The 14897-nt window shown below is 47.3% G+C and overlaps 1 pseudogene across 1 annotated transcript in view; it reads right to left on the bottom strand.

The window, feature by feature from the left end:
* LOC146183833 (nose resistant to fluoxetine protein 6-like) overlaps nt 1–13322 on the bottom strand; it is a 34376-nt pseudogene extending 21054 nt beyond the window's left edge. Inside the window, exons 1-2 of the transcript XR_014708409.1 lie at nt 13214–13322; nt 3507–3633 (exon numbers count right to left, since the gene is read on the bottom strand). The product of XR_014708409.1 is annotated as a nose resistant to fluoxetine protein 6-like (transcript). The remainder of the gene's footprint in view (nt 1–3506; nt 3634–13213) is intronic.
* Nucleotides 13323–14897: the final 1575 nt, after the last annotated feature.

Below are 14897 nucleotides of genomic sequence, written 5' to 3'. Positions count from 1 at the left end.
GCAGTTAAATCTGCGGCAACGTTTCTTACCTCGGCTGACACTTCAAAGGAACATGGCGACCTTTCTATTGTGACTGGCACGTCATCTTCTTTATCCATTCCGTCTTTGCCCGAATCTCCTGAAATGCAGCCTGCCTCGCGCGGCAGAAGCCCTTTACGTGGCCGCTTTTTTTTTTTTTTACAACTGCTGCTGACTGCTGCTAAAGCTGAAGTTCAAAGTAAATACCAATACGAACATAAACCACATTTGCAGGCGGTTAGGTTGTACGAAACTGGGTTTGGCCCACCAGGGGGCGCCGCGGGGTTTTCCAAGCGCACACGCCTAGATAAGCTGAGCGCGAGGCCGGAGGACACTTGTACCCATTTTTACCAGTGGCTGTGCGGCGGGCGGTCGTAGTAGAACTAACCACCTACCGCAACCGAGAAGGGTGATCTAACTACTAGGCCACGGCTGCACTGCTGCGCCCCTTCAGCTTTGATCCCTTGTTTCGAACGAGGATCGCGTTCGTTGGAGTGCTGGTGAAAGTTTAGTTTACTGTTTGTGGTTGATGGGGTTTAGTTTCCCAAAGTGACACGCGCTATGAGAGGCGCCTTAGTGGAGGGCTCCGGAAATTTTGACCACCGGGGGTTCTTTAACGGAAGTGACATAGCACAGCACACGGCGCCTAGCTTTTCGCCTCCACCGCAAAGCGCCCGCCAAGGCCGCGATTCAATCCCGCATAATTGGGCACAGTGGTCGCAAGCCATAACCGCCACGCTACCCCCGCGGGGCTGCAAGTGTAGGATTTTACAGTGCACCATCGCTCCTGTCGCGGGGCGTTCCTTTGCGCGCGTTCGTTGCAGTGCTCCTGCAAGTGTGAAATTGTCGATATGGCGTCGCTCACCATCGCGCCCCCTACGTTGTCATGGAGACGACAGGAACGGTAGACAAGGGAGACCACATCTAGATGTAGAATCGGCAATGCGAAAAGTAAAGACGCAGTATACTGTACTAATGGGCGACTTCAATGCCAAGGTAGGGAAAATTAGGCAGGAGACAAGGCAGTAGGTGACTATGGCATTGGTTCTAGGAATAGCAGTGGGGAGTTACTAGTTGAGTTTGCAGAGCGCAATAACTTACGAATCATGAATACCTTCTTCAGCAAACGGAAGAACCGGAAATGGACATGGAAAAGTCCTAACGGCGAGACTAAAAATGAAATCGACTTCATAATGTGTTCAACCCCCGCCAATGTGCAGGATGTAGAGGTAATCGGGAAAGTTCGATGTAGTGACCACAGGATGGTGAGGTCCCGAATTAGCCTAAATCTGAAGAAGGAACGCAATAGATTAGTAAGAAAGAAACCCATCAACGAATTAGCGGTGAGGGGGAGGGCAGAAGAGTTCAGGATCTCACTACAGAATAGGTATTCAGCTCTAACTGAGGATGACGACATTACCCTAGAGGCAAGGAACAATAATTTCAGAGATATCATTACTGAGTGCGCGGTAGAAATAGGCGGTAGGATAGTTAGAGAAGATACCGGTAAGCTGTCTAAGGAGACGAAAGATTTGATTAAGAAACGGCAGAGTATGAAAGCTTCCAATCCAACAGACCAGATCGAATTGGCCGAGATATCAAAGCTAATCAATAAGCGCAAGGTGGCCGATATAAGGAAGTATAACATGGAGAAAATTGAGCATGCTGTAAAGAACGGGGGAGGCCTTAAAGCGGTAAAGAAGAAATTGGGCATAGGCAAAAACCAGATGTATGCGATAAGGGACAAGGCGGGCAACGTCATCACTAATATGGACAAGATAGTCAAAGTAGCCGAGGAGTTCTATACAGATCTCTACAGTAGCCGAAGTAGTCAGGACCGTAATGAGATTGGCGGTAGGGAAAAACAGTCAGACGTTCCACCAGTGACGAAGGACGAGGTCAAGAAAGCACTAGAAACTATGAAAAGGGGGAAATCAGCTGGAGAGGATCAGATAACTACAGATTTGCTGAAGGACGGGGGGGATATCGTGCTAGAAAAACTGGCCACCCTGTATACGCAGTGCCTGGTGTCATCGACGGTACCGGAAGCATGGAAGAATGCAAACATTATCCTCATTCACAAGAAAGGGGACTCTAAGGACCTTAAAAATTACAGACCAATCAGCTTACTGTCTGTTACGTATAAGTTATTTACTAAGGTAATCGCTAATAGAACCAGGACAACCTTAGACTGCAATAAATCAAAGGATCAAGCAGGGTTTCGGAAACGGTACTCTACTATCGATCATATCCATACCATCAATCAGGTGATAGAAAAATGCTCGGAATATAACCAGCCCTTATACATAGCATTCATTGATTACGAAAAAGCATTTGACTCAGTTGAAACCTCGGCGGTGATGCAGGCATTGCGAAATCAGGGGGTAGACGAGCCGTACGTGAAAGTGCTGGAAGACATATATAGTGGCTGCACAGCAACCATAGTTCTACATAAAGAAAGCAACAAAATTCCCATTAAAAAAAGGTGTTAGGCAAGGAGACACAATCTCCCCAGTACTATTCACAGCTTGTTTAGAGGAAGTATTCAGAGACTTGAAATGGGAGCAGTTAGGGATAAAGGTAGATGGAGAATACCTCAGTAATCTGCGATTTGCTGATGACATTGCCTTGCTGAGCAACTCTGGGGATGAACTGCAAATAATGATTGATGACCTAGACAGAAAAAGTAGAAAGGTAGGCTTGAAAATCAATATGCAGAAGACTAAGGTAATGTTCAACAGCCTCGGGAAGGAACAGCAGTTTACATTAGGTAGCGAAATACTGGAAGTAGTTGGCGAATATGTCTACTTAGGACAGGTAGTAACCGCAGATCCGGACCATGAAAAGGAAATAACAAGAAGAATAAGATTGGGATGGAGCGCATTTGGCAAGCACTCGCCGATTATGACTAGCAGCTTACCGGTATCGCTCAAGAGGAAAGTATACAACAGTTGCATCTTGCCTGTACTCACCTATGGGGCTGAAACGTGGAGGCTAACCAAGAGAGTTCTACTTAAGTTGAGGACAACCCAGAGGGCTATGAAACGAAAAATGGTAGGAGTAACATTAAGAGATAGAAAGCGTGCAGAGTGGGTCAGAGAAATAACTCAAGTTAACGACATTCTAGTGGAAATTAAGAAGAAGAAATGGACATGGGCAGGACATGTAGTGCGAAGAGAGGATAACCGATGGTCGCTGAGGGTAACAAACTGGATTCCAAGGGAAGGAAAGCGTAGCAGGGGGCGGCAGAAAGTTAGGTGGGCTGATGAGATTAAGAAGTTCGCAGGGGTCAAGTGGATGCAGCTAGCACAGAACGGGGTAAGTGGAGAAATATGGGAGAGGCCTTCGCCCTGCAGTGGGTATAATCAGGCTGATGATGATGATGATGATGACATCTAGCGGCATCTCAAGGGCAGATCTCGCGCACGCGAGATTTTTCACTATGAGCCAAAAGAGGCTTTCGCCTTAATAAGCAGTGCATTACTTACGACGCCGCTAATAAGGTGGCAGACTGTTCATGCGTGCCGAACGTCTCCTTCGTAACGCACTGCACTAATTCAATGTCCATCTTCACGTCCGGCGCTTTCATTCCCAGTTGAGAGACGTAAAACAGCACTGGAAGGGAGAGAAGCACACATTGCACGCATCAGCACCGTTTGTTGCAAATGAGCTCCTTGTTTGGTCATAGAATTAAGAAAAAGTATCTGAACTGAGTAATGGTGAAAGCCAGAACAGCAGTGCATTTAGAGCCTCAAAATTTAAAAGAATGGAGGGTATTGGCTTCGTGAAGACACTGGCATACATTTTCAGCCTCCCAGCGACAGTCTAGCTTTGTTAGATTTAAAATAAGCAGGAGAACGTTAAATCGCGCGCCAGTCCTTCGGCCACTACATATCGAATTGTTTTGCGCGAACGCTGTAGACGAAATGCTCGGTAAAGTGCTTCCAGCACACGCGAGAATGAACAGTCGCTTCTTTGTCCATTGAGAGCTTGGTTAACCGAGCTTATCTAAGTTAATTTTGGTCAAAAATGGGAGCTTACGCTAGGTTTCGTAGCGCACGTCCGGTATTGATGAGCAGTTACGGAACGTGGTAACAGCTTAAAGCGCAACTCTAGCGGCGGCGCAAGATCAATATGTTCGATGCTCACATTCGCTAACAGGCAAAAATAAACGGATAAAATATTTACGGAACGTTTAAGCTCCCCATTTAAGGCTACGACGAGATGTCGTTAATGGCTTCCCTTACGGCTTTCCCTTGCTTCACTTGGCCCTCTGATACACATTCCTATTGGCATACAGTCCTAGGCTGCAATATTATCCAGCTACTGACAGTAAGCAACCATCCAAATTAGAGATAAAGCCAGCCAAGCCTTGCGAACATGCGTGCATGGCCTAGGGAGTACCGTTGCTGAATAGGCATTCAAGATACCTATAAAGTATTCTCACCCAACCCCCGTCTCAAGTGAGGACCCCGAGTTAGCAGCTCTTAAGAGCATGTAGTATCGTTTCACCGCACAACCGATTCACTGCTCGGCCATGTGAGTTGCCAACTACCACCTACCGAACCATGCCCGTGATATTTAGCTCACAAATGCGATGCAGAATTTTTTTTTTTTTTAGAACGAGCTATTCAACGCTATATCGTTAAAGTACGCCTCCAGTTTTTCAAACGCGGATTCTGCAGCTCCACTCGAGCGCCTGCTCAGCAGCAGTAAGAGGAGCCAAGTGATCCTACTTACTCTCGTAGACGCTGCAGTGAGGAATCTCACACCCGTAATTATGTGATACATTAGGTTTAACGTACCGATACGACTCAAGCGGCGAGGGGCGTCGTAGTGTACGGCTTCGAAGTATTTTCAACCATCCGTGGTTATTCACCCAGTTACGCCTCCATCGAAACGCTGCCGCCGCGGCCGGGATGGAAACTGTCTTAGCAGTCGAGCGTCAAACTCTGAGTCACCGAGACGGGGCTAGTTAGATCTTCTAAATTTTCCAAAGGGCCGGGTCCCCATCCAACACGGTGATATATGCGGCCACTGCCACTGAGAACAAAAAGTGCCGCCCTCAACGTCCGCGCTTCTCAATTCAAAGCTCATATCAGAGGAGCCACAAAACGGAAAAAGCATACAATGCTGAGTCGCTTTGTTGAAAGAACGACGAAAAATAGCGCGAACGTCGCAAGGGCACAGAAAGTGAAGGCGAGATACAGCGCAGTGTCTTGTGTCCTTTCTGTGTCCTAGCGAATTTTTCGTACTTCTGCATCGTCTTGAACAGTCAACCATTTCTTGATACGTTATTGATTGCTGAAAGTACATAGGTACAGTTTGGTCGTAAATTACAGCTAGACAACTGCCGACCCTTTTGTTGCTTTCTACTCTCCTACACAGCACAGAGTGGGTCTTCTTTTCGTTCCCTAGAGTCATTCTCTTAGGAAAAGCTCTTTAGGAGAACGTGGGAGAATCCACGTGCTACACTCGCGATACCAGCCATTTGGTAGCCCGTGGTTACACGGTCGGCTGCTCAACATGAACCGAATGCCGGCCATGCTGGTAGCGTTTCAATGGAAGCAAAAGCCTAAGGACATCTGTGTTATGTACGATATCATCATCATCATCAGCCTGACTATACCCACTGGAGGGCGAAGGCCTCTCCCATATTTCTCCTATTATCCCGATTCTGTGATAACTGCGTCACTTAACACTGCGAACTTCTTACCTCATCCGCCCACCTTACTTTCTGCCGCCCCCTGCTACGCTTTCCTTCCCTTGGAATCCAGTTTGTTACCCTAAGCGACCATCGGTTATCCTCTCTTTGCACTACATGTCTTGCCCATGCCCATTTCTTCTTGATTTCCACTAGAATGTACGTAACTTGAGTTATTTATATGAGCCCCCGCTCTGCACGCTTCCTGTCGCTTAATGTTACCGCTACGATTTTTCGCCTCCCATGATTAGTCTATATGTACGATATGAGGACACGCTGAAGAACCCCACGCAGTACTGTGGTGCCCCTTTCGGACTTTACTGTTTCCCTCCCTCCACCTACCTTCACCCATGGCGTGGTCGGGGCGTCCGTCGCTAGTAACACCACGCCTCTGCTTTCCCGGTATATTTTCCTTAGACAAAATAGAAGAAATATTATGAATGGCTCTGGAGAATGGACGACATCCTTCAGGTCACGTCTTTATATTTTTGCAGCATGACTGAAATTACGTTTGACATCTTTTGTATTTTATTAGACCCACCAGATGTGTGGGTTCCTGTCGCTAACTTCTCGCTGTCAATTTACGAAACGATGATTGGTGACGAGGATAAAGCATAATACTCCGGGCTGGCTGTTTTTACTTTGTGCTTGCGATCACTAGCGCGTACTTCAAGACAAGGCAAGTAGTCCGCTTTTGGGAGTGGTTTAAAAACGAAAGCATTTTGGTTACCCTTGCTTTCTGTGCAATTGCAAATACACAACTGGGACCTCTGTTTTGTTTTTCTTTTTAGATGCACGATAGAATAAGATCAGCTCCAAGACGTTCTGTGCACGGCGTCCGCAAAGAAATGCTTGATCAACTCGGTGGGCGCTCCCTCTGCAAGTAGACGTTTCACTGCGTTGCCGTTTTTATTTCTGAAGAGCCTTCAGTAAAAGAAAAAAACGGGAAAGGAAGGAAAAGGACACCAACTTGTTGACGCTATACATGCTTGTAAAGAGTTTAACGCTGTCGTACTGGTATAGTCGTCTCACTTCTTTTTTTTTTTCTGTCAGCAATTTTGAACAACAAGCATTCGGAAGATGAATAATTACTGCTCCAAAATAGCCCTCCTTCTGAAACAGTTCGGTCAGTGTGTAGTCTTCCCATGCTGCCACGCACAGGAGAGCACGAACACCGGCCGCATGTGCGCGCTTCCGTTCATGTTTCGCAACCCTCCGGTATATTACAGCGGCGCCCACTCACCCCCAGCTGCAATGGCCCGGAGCAGACATGGCAGTAACTGAATTACAGTAATGAAATTACTCTAATTTTTGTCATTACGTTTAGTAGTAATGAGTAATGTAATTTATTACTTTTCTGCAATTTTCAGTGAAGTAATTAGTAATGTAATGTAATTACTTTTCAAAAGTAATTTTGCTATCCATGACCCAAAGGGCCCTTTCGGTGCACGCCGACGGAAGGCAGCCCCAAGAAGCCGAGGAACTCGTCCATCAGCTTGGAAACGTCCTTGAGATCATTTTTCTGCTAGAAGAGGGCATTACAGAGTATTGTTCAGTAACGAGAGAGTTAAAAAAAAACGAAAGGTAGGAAGGTTACTCTGTCCGGAAAGGCAGGGAAGGTATGAACGATCGATTGAAAAGTAAAGATAAAGGGCAGCAGGTTAATTTTGATCCCCTGCAGTGTTTTTAAAGATAGCGCGTGACCGAGAGCGCATGGGGTACGGGCCTCTTTTGCATATCGTCTCCAACGATGGTTGGTTAGTTGCACAACTTTTAATTCCATCGGAAATGGGTGTCCTCTTCCCCGCCCCCGGCACGCGTGCCGGGGAAGGCGGGGAGTCGTGCGACCGCGGATTAGAGGCTGGCAGGTAGCCTTTGGCTTGTTGCGGCCTCTTCCGCCAGATGGACGGTGCGGTGCTGGATCGCAGGGTCCGCGCTTAGCAGCTGGGTATCCCAGGCTACTCTACTTGTAATATTTTGTCCTATCCCTGGAGATTGTGGGCACTCCCAAATTATATGTGATCGACGGTCTCTCTCGCCCCACAGTGTTTGCATAGATCATTGTCCCCAAGGTCTGATAGCGCGTGAAACGCCCAGACCGGGTTCATGAACGCATTTGTTTGTAGCCGCCTCCTCGCGACAGCTTCTCTATTATTTAGGCTAACATCTGGCGGGGGTACCAGTCTACGTCCCAATTTATAATGGTCGATGATTTCCCCGTAATTTTGCAGACGCTCGTCGTATGCCGAGTGTTCGGGGGGCTCGACGGCTACCCGAAAGTAGAGAGCTCGGGCTAGCTCGTGAACCGCCTCGTTACCAGAGACGGCAGCGTGAGCGGGTGTCCGAATCAACTGCATTTTCCTATTCAGCGTTCTTTGGGTGAGGATTTTCGAAATGCGGCCGTTGCGTCCGGGGCTCGGTCTCGTGGCCTCGCGCTCCGCAGCACAACGCCATTGAAAGAGCCCCACGGGGTAAAAATTAACCCGCAGCCCTCCACCAAAGTGTCGCTTTTTCTCCTCCTTCTCTCAGTCCTTCCCCTCACGGCACACTTTTAGCGCTCACCAATAGTGGGAAAGTTATAGCGTCTTTCTTTCATCGCAAGTAATCTTCAGACACCGCAACTTGTGTGCGCTGTCGTACAATTCTTAAAAATTTGCGTAGTGTGCTACAGGCAGATGCTTGGCATAATGCGAGATCCAGAAGCCAATCAATAAGTGTCCGGCCCCCCAACAAGAGAAAAATAAAAGAGAATAAAATAATCTAAACACCACGTTCATGTGGCTTACTTGAAAAGCTGGATCCGACTTTGCATATTTCAACATTGAGATGCAACGTAAGAACAAAGGCAAGCACAGGTGGGAGTCGGGGCGAGCGAAACCACATAACGCTGATCATCTTTCCGAGAAGCTATCCGCGGAGCCGGCTTGGCATTATTATTACTCCTTTTTTTCGTTTTCTTTTGTCTGTTAAAATGCGTTCTAACTGGCACGAACTGGACCTTTTGCAGGCGACAGCCGTCGTACTAGAATCCACACATCACCGAGGGTGGAGTGTGTCATCGTAGACAGGCACCAACAGCAGTGCAAGTGGAGTCGTGGAATTAAGCCTAACCTAATTAGGCGATGCGTTCGCCGCACACTACTCGGGGTTGCGTAGAACCGTTATTCATAGGATATTATATATCTTATCAGAATAAAAATAAAGTACGATACTGAGTAATGTACGATGTGAAGCTAGACGAGCCGATTCGGATGCTTGCAGTGAAGGAACGGCGGAAAAAGACGCGATAGGAATGCAAAAGAGCCTACAAAAGCAGTGACAATCAAATGTTCGTTTTATTGCAGGAATAACCCGGAAACACATTCGCGCGCGCGAATATACACGCAAGCACACACGCAAACAAACGCGCGCGAGGGGGAAACCGCCGTCTCCATATGCATGTTCTCCAACTTTGGTCTTTTTTGAGTATGTTTGTTTTTGTATACTGTGTACACCTATTTTACCTGTGGCAACAAGATCAGCAGCTGATAGTCAGCTCCCACGTTGAATGGTCTGCTTTGCGTCGCGTTTTCTTTTTGCGCGGGTGCTTCGCTTTTATGAAAGGATAAGGCTTCCGCGCAAGGGGTTCAATTTTTATTGTATACGAACAAAAGCACGGGCCCAGATGTCGTTTTGGCGCCTATAGTTATGTAGGCACATTCTCGGCAACGTTGTGAGTATTTATTTCCCCCTTGGACGAATAGAATACATCTAATCAGGCGGCATTAAAAACGCTTTAAAAAAAAACTTGCGAAAGAAACTGCACACAGAATTTAAAGAAAGCGGCCTGTTCGCACGCAGGCGCTCAAAGAAACGTAACAGAGTTGAAACTTGAATTAGCTAACTTCCTGCGAGGCCGCAAGCTGTTCCTGAGGCCAGGTATACATTGCGTTGCTCCAAGCGGGTGCAAAAGGTACCTCTCTAGTCTACGACTTCCGGAAAGTTTGAAACGTTCCGGACTAGCGGCACTAAGCACTTTTACTCACTATAGTAACAGGCAGTATACTGAGAGCATCCATCATGACTATGATTTGGAATGCTATCTTCAGGAACGCTTGTGCAACCATGCGACACGGCTTTCGAAACAATAATTTCTTTTCGCAAAAAGTTTCTCTATTGCCTGCTCTGGCACCAGCGCCGAAGCTGACCACGTGCAAAGCGTCGTCATAATTGCAAAAATGCTTTCACCTATTCTAAGGAGGGGGTTCTCCTGTATTGTAAAAGGTCCTCGAACATGTGACCACAGCATTTTCACGGGAACACACAGAAAGAGTCGGAGTCGCCAGCTCGTTAGAGGTAGGGAACGATAGCATTTTAATTAATAGAGGCCTACGTGTGTATGTCGGTTAGCTCCACTATTTTGATCTGCTTAGCTGTAAACATGTGGTAAATACGAAAACATAAATCATTTCGGTGCGTTTCGCCACTTCGATGCCTGTGCTTTGTCGCTTCGTCAGCGACGACCCTTTTACGTGCGCATTTCATTTCGGGAATCCGAGGCCCATATTTTAAAAGCAGGTCGCCTTCAGCAAACAACGCAGAGAGAGGAATTGGTGGCGGAAATGATGGGTGCAGGTAAAAACATCCAGGAAAAAATGTCCCCGGAGGATACGGCCCCGGAAAAACGTAACCAGATGAAAAGGCCCCTGAGGAAGGTGCCTCTAGGAAAAAATGTCCCCTAAGCAATATTTGGTCCTTAGACTGAATCCTTCCGAAACAATGTGCTAACGAAATTGCACCTTTTACTTGATTCTATAATTTGAGAACAGATGTAACCATTATTTGGGATCTGGCTCCTCTAGGTGCCTATCACATTTACTGGCAGTAGACGAGTAGAGAAGGCATGGCGAAAAAGTCCATCGGCATGTGATCCGGTAAGGTTTATATAGGTTACGTTTAGGCTTGTGCTTTTTTTTGGAACGAACGCTCCGCATCGTTTCAGTGTTTGGCCACTTTCAAGAGGACGGGTGGAAGTGCTGTAGCATACAATATTGCCGCTCTTCACGGGGTAACGCAGTCTTAAGACTTATGGCACAAAAGGAACCACAACAGGTGAAAAGGAAGAAAAGTTTGGAATAAATATGCAAATTACCCTCAAGCTAAAACCATAAAAGTAGTTCTAAGGTAAAAAAATTGGCTGTGGCTTAGCTCGGGTAAGCCTGGAAGATTGCGGAAGCAACGCCTTTGTTCTGCTGGTAGTTTGGACATTGTTGCCCTGTATGGCTTTGCATGGATTCACTGTGTACACAACATGGTTCTACTGTAATTTTGTTTTATTTAATGCGATGAATACGCTTTGGTAATCCGTGAAATGGCTTTTGATCTGTACATCGGTGATGACATAGTTGTCGGAACATAGAGAAAGAGATTGGTAAAGAGCGGGCACTCCCATATTGCCCAGCGGCCCATTTGACTGTAGCGCACCAAGCGGCCGGCGACACCTACTTCCGGTCTTGCCGAAAGGCGCGCGATTTGAATGCTATAGCATGCGCTGAGCCCTTCCCTGCCCTTTTGGCGCATTATTTTGGTTTTACATGGTCTGCTAGTGTTTGTATTTATTTTCAGCATGCATAACAGCATGAAAAAAACTGGCCATCAAAGCAGCTGCGCCACAGCCTTTGCAAAACAGTATTGCAGAAAAGACGCCAAGTGCTTTGTGAAATGAACATTTATTTTGCTGCATATAAAACACATAAGAGACGCAGCAGATGTAGACGGATGCATTGACAAAACTTGGCAAGCATTAGGAAGATGTGCACAGCACACAAAAATAAAAATACACAAGGCGAGAAACAGCACTTAGGTAGAGACAAAAAATAGCATAACGTTGATTTCCGAATTATGGCAAATGATATGCAACAAAACATGCATTATACATAAACTACACAGTCCCAGTCGCGGCTACCTTAGCAAGGGTAGCTTGTATTGTTCAGGGCAGAGAGGAGTACTGACGCTTGGGGGAAGGCCACACCGTTCACTCGTTGCATGTGCCGTGCTTCGGCTGTAGTCCGTGGGTCCATGCAGTGCTGTTGGAAAAGGAAGGAACATGATGCAGAAGGTTGCAATGAAATGCAAGGCCACTGCACCGCGCACACATCTGTGCATTTGGGTGCGTACTGAAGACTTGGTGAGCAGCAGTTATGGTCCAGAACAGAAAAGCTGTCATTCATAAAATTGATACAAAAGCTACTCTAGCAACGTAGAGGTCAGGAAATGCAGGCTAACCGAACCTTTTTTAAAATGCATTTCTACATTGAGTGAAATAACAGCCACTAAACTAAAATATTCCTCAAAAGCACTGCTTGCGGCATAATAAAACATTTCTCACTTTAAGGTTATCCCGTTAAATGTAACGCGACACCACGCAAAACTAGCCGTTCGCAAAACCGCGGCCTGGCCTCACCGCAGCCGGCAAGCACGCCTGTTAGCTTGCCCTTCATACGAGACTTTGTGAAGCGCAGACCGTCGTGCTGAGCTAAACTACCCGAAATGCCTCACAGTTTGACAAGAATGAAACATTTCTCCACTTGCGGTTGCCCTGTTAAACGCGACACCACTCAAAACCACCTCACGCCACCGCGACCAGCACGCCACGTCATGCCTTTAGCTTGCCCTTCACGCGCGACTTTGTGAAGCGCAGTCGCCGCCGTACTTTGCTAAACTGCATGAAATACTGCACAGTTTGACAAGAAAGTCAAGAATTCAACATTTCTCACCTTACCATCGCCCTGTTAAACGCGACACTTAGGAAAACTAGCCGCTCGGCAAACCGCGTCAGGTCTGGCCGCACCGGCCGGCTAATACGCCATGTTGGCGCAACGGCATGCCTTGGTGCCTTCACATGCGACTTTGTCCAGCGTGCTGAGATCAACTGTTCGAAATGGAGCTCAGTTTCGCTGGAACACAACATATTAAACCTCGCCGCGGTTGGAAACTCCCGGAGCGTCACGAACTGCGCCTGAACAGCCGGCGCGAATTTTCACGAGCTGCGAAACTTAATTGACACCAGCCGGCGTGGTCATGGTAAAATGCTTCAAATGCAGCGTAGTTCAGCAAAAAACGTTGCTCACCTTGACGTCGTTCCAAAACGTAGTCGTTCCGCGTAGCAGCCCACAAGAGATAAAAATATGCGGTCTGTGCCGCACAGGCGCGGTGAGGCACGAGCAGACAACTGCTCGCTCCCTTCGACAACGTTCTGTCGTCTGCTCCGGCGGGCTACCTCTGCAGCGAGTGCCGTCGCGCGCGCGTCCGCGCACGCCCGCGCTGCTGCCGCCATCCATCAATCGGCGGCAGCACAAGTCACGCGTCATTTCCTGGGGCCAGTTTTCGCCGAGTGTTCGCTCTTTACCAATCTCTTTCTCTATCGTCCATAACTTGTCTCCGAAGTTTCACTTGGCCTTTCCGTATACAGCGATCTTGACCGGCGTGCTCGCCACGCTGATACATACGCACGGTGTTTAGCTCGCCGTTCTTCCCGCACTTCGTCTGTTTCTTCGGCACGGCTCCGTCGCTTGGCCGCAGCAGATCGTTCCAGCCTCGCCTTGTACACATCATCCGACATAGCACTGAGAGGAGCGCCGCTGCAGCCCCGCGTTTTATCCCTTCCTCTCGGCAGCGGCGCAGCCGGCCTGTGAAGCCTGACCTCCGCCATCGATGGCGCTAGCTGGGACCGCGTCTCTCGGTCTGTATTGACGTCAAGCGGTCACGTGGCGCGCAACTGTGTGAGAGGAGCCACGACCATCAATGGCAGAAAGTGGAAGCAGTATTGCTTTCGCAATAAAAATCGGTTACAGTTATTGACAGTAACATCAGCTGAACTTTCGCTTCCAGGTGAAGCGAAAGCGTAATGTTAGACTGCACCCTTCTGGGGACATTTGTTCTAATTTCGCAAATTGTGACTTTTTAATGCAAAAGCATTGCTTCGCTATTTTCACAAATTTCTGTCCGCAGACCGCGTCCGAAAAATTGTGTCCGAAGCAATTGTGAGTAACTGAGAAGTTGTAGAGGTTAATAATTGGTGTCAATCGATAGAGGTGACGTAATATTGTGTCCGAAAAAATATTAGGCCGATAGGTTAGTTGGATAATAATTTATAAGTAAAAATGTAAAAATCAAGGCAAAAATGGTCGCATTAGCCAATGGCTTGGCGGCGCATTTGAATGTATCAAATACTGAAATAGTGAATAAATCAGTCAATTAAGGTAACGTCAATGATGTGACGTCACGCAACCTGAAGTCGAGCCAAAAAAGGGCATAGGAAGCTACGGACGCTCAATTTGAAAGTACCAAAGATATAGTTAATTAAGGCAGGCCATTAGGGTGAGCCAAGGTACTTTATTGGGCGAGTTGGTACAGTGGCTTTCTTTTATCTTGTCCTTTGTCTTCGTGTTCGCGCTGTTTAAATTAATAACGAATTAGGGTGAGGTCAAAATTGCGATGTCCCGCAAGCGGAAATAAATCCCAAAAAGGGCATAGGAAGGGATTGGCGCGCTGTTTGAAAGTACCAAAGGCTAAAATGGGTAAACAAGAAGTGATATAAGAAACATGAAGCAACAAGAAGCAGCCAACAGTAGCATCCGTACTTTCGCATTACTTCAGTGCAGATTCTGCAGTGCTCTTTAATTTTTGTCCTGGTACATTTTTGCCGAAGCGATATATACCGGAGACGTATATTGCGGGGCCATGTTTTTACCGGAACCCGGAAACCATGCATTGTAAATGACCCCAGTTCCGGGAAGTAAAAGGGACAGGAGGAGCAAACAGCAACTCTTTCGTGTCGCAGTGAAAAGTCAGAAGGTCGTAGCGATGGAACACAACGGCCGCGATAGAAGCTATTCGCAACTAAATGTGATCAGGTGCTTGGTTGCGATGAGCTATTCTTCGTCACTCTCACTGAGAATGTTGGAGACACGTGGACAGCAGATCGATGCCCACATCAGAATGCATCAGCACGTGCCGACAGCTAAGCAAAAAACCCTACAATGCCAGGCTACACACGGATGCGCGTAGCGTCGGCTGATTCGGCTCCCCTTGAGGGAAAAATATCCGAATGGTGTGCATTTTTCTACAGTTAATACTGTGAATGCGAGCTTCATTCCAAGAAACGAAGAAGCGAGCAGGAAAGTCAGCCTCATAG

Source organism: Amblyomma maculatum, chromosome 7 (assembly GCF_055883805.1).
Source record: "Amblyomma maculatum isolate TAMU_Amacu chromosome 7, ASM5588380v1, whole genome shotgun sequence".
In the NCBI taxonomy this organism is placed as follows: domain Eukaryota; kingdom Metazoa; phylum Arthropoda; class Arachnida; order Ixodida; family Ixodidae; genus Amblyomma; species Amblyomma maculatum.
Note: the sequence above shows the minus strand (reverse complement) of the source record. Positions and strands in the feature narration are given on the sequence as shown.